Consider the following 2,467-nt stretch of genomic DNA (forward strand, 5'->3'; position numbering starts at 1 on the left):
TAGGATGAGGACTAATAGAATGAGGACTAATAGAATGAGGACTAATAGGATGAGGACGAGGGCTAGAAGAGCAACATGAGTACAAAGGGTGGCAGACATGGCAAACACTCAATACGCAACATTAGATTGGCAAACACTTCACAAAGAGGAAGAGGAAGAGGAAGATCTGTATATGACGGGAAATATTATGGGTGGGGGAGAAATGAGGAACAGGTGGGACTGGTTAAAACTAAGGTGAGCATTGTCAGGACTGGGTGTAGATCTGGGCCAGGCAGTAACAGTCTGAGACGCAGCGGTGTGTGTGTGTGTGTGTGTGTGTGTGTGTGTGTGTGTGTGTGTGTGTGTGTGTGTATGTGGGTGTGTGGATTTCATGAATTCTTGCCTTTGTTATGGATTATGGAACTAGGAAATTAAACACTCATATAATTAGGGAGGTGTAATTAACTAATGAGTGTTAGACAGTGGTAGAGAGACACGGTTGGGGCAGCCCAGTCAGAGGCAAAGAATGTATGTTAAATTTATGTTGAAAAGAATGTATGCAGAATCTATGATAACAGTAAAATTGCAGGCAAAATAGGCAAAACACAGACTAATGAATAAAGAAAGACATGAAAAGAGGTCAGTCCTGTCTGACTGGTAAGGTGGAACATTTACAAGTATATAATGTGAACCTTGGGAGAAGTGAGATGTTACCTAGCTGTGTGTGTTGGTGAGAAGATGGCTCTGATGGTGACTCTCATCCTTTCTGGAGTTCTTCTCACACTGGCCCCTGGATTCTTCACTGCAGGTCAGAGATCTAATCCGTTAAATTTGTTTTGGCAAATGTTAATGTGGTCTACTTGCAACTTACATAGACAAGAATACTGTGGAAAATGGGGAAAAGGCTTCCCAAGCCACATATTGTAAAGGTTCCTCAAAGTTTCTTCAATGTTTGGCAGAAGCAATTGAGGGTCCATATCCCATTACCTTGACGGTATATGATTCCCTCTCGAACCAACCCAACTTGACATTCACCACATGTATCGCTTACAGAGGAATATTAATTGGAGCGATGGAGAAGGTTCAGAGAACTCACAATAACTTCAGGTACAGTCACATTCTCCCATATTCACATCATCCGTACTACAGATTTCAACATCTTGTGAAAAACTACGAAGCAACAAAAAAACTACTGATTTGTGTCCATAGATATCCTTCAGCTATCTGTTCTTAACTTAATTAAATACATAAAATGATCTTTTCTTCACTTTAGTGAGGGACGGAGGGTAGGCAGGGAGAGTGGTGCATGTGACAATTCAAATCACTGACAACGGAGGGCAAAACACGAAGGGTTAAATACACACACTAACGAGGGGACACATAATTGTATGATACACATAATAGAAGGAAAGCCAACAAGGGGGAGTGGCAACAACAACAATGATGACAACAAATACACAAAACAAAACACACATGCACACAGCGGACCGTACCAATGGTGCCTATACGAGGAGGGGGGTGTTGCACAGTTACATATGCTTACTTTTATGTGGAGTATTGATTTAATGTGTGTCCTTTTTAACACTAATGTCACTTGTACTTATACAAAATCTTTGATATTTATAATTTCCATGTATTTAAATATTTACTTATATATTTTAAAGATGCTTTTGCCCTGAATGTTGAAGGACAAAATGTGTTAAAAAGAGCTTTCAAAATGTACAGATTCACCACCACATACAATGAAGATTATGGGCCCTTTCTCGAAAGCATCAATGATGTGACAGGAAACTTGACCCAACATACGTACTGGGAGCTTCTTATCCAGCCCAAGACCGGCACTATTATCGTCGCTGACGTTGGTCAGTCTACAACTCACTTCCTGAGCCAAACACATATATTGGTCTAATATACCATGTAGAAATGAATTAACATGCAAGAAACATGTAAGAAAGTAAACAGTTAGACTTAAAAAAATATTTGTTCATAAAACATTTTATTGCATATTGCTTTAGGATGTTTAATTTTGCCAACGATCTATCTAATTACCTCCTGTGCCAAAACAATAGCTTAGTGAACTTTCAGATATTTAACAAAAATTAAGATTGCTTAACATTACATGTAATTATTAAAACAGATGAAAATGTTTACATTTCTTTTCAGGCATTGGATGCTATATCCCTGATCCACATGACAACATCATCTTTAAATTCACCGAATGGTGAAGGTGTGGTGGTGTAATTCTCCAGAGGGGGGGGGTCTCCTTTCATCCTGTCCTTAAAGCAGTTATCATCTGCTCTAATTGATTATAATCTGCTCTGATTGATTATCATCTGCTTTGCTACATGTGTCTTCACTTTCTGCATATGTACTCTATGGGTTTCTTCTCTCTGTGAGGTTTGTATAGTAGCACATTTTTATCATGTGTCTTTTGTCTTATCGTTTGAACCTCTATCCATTAGCAAATAAAATTCTGCATTCAATTTAG

At 38.7% G+C, this 2,467-nt stretch overlaps 1 long non-coding RNA gene across 1 annotated transcript; it reads left to right on the top strand.

Annotated features, from left to right (window-relative positions):
- Nucleotides 1–345: 345 nt before the first annotated feature.
- On the top strand, nt 346–2,467 carry LOC143524907 (uncharacterized). The gene is made up of 4 exons (XR_013133508.1): nt 346–787; nt 939–1,086; nt 1,705–1,841; nt 2,143–2,467. It is a non-coding gene; the product is annotated as an uncharacterized LOC143524907 (long non-coding RNA).

The sequence above is a fragment of the Brachyhypopomus gauderio genome, chromosome 10 (assembly GCF_052324685.1).
Source record: "Brachyhypopomus gauderio isolate BG-103 chromosome 10, BGAUD_0.2, whole genome shotgun sequence".
In the NCBI taxonomy this organism is placed as follows: domain Eukaryota; kingdom Metazoa; phylum Chordata; class Actinopteri; order Gymnotiformes; family Hypopomidae; genus Brachyhypopomus; species Brachyhypopomus gauderio.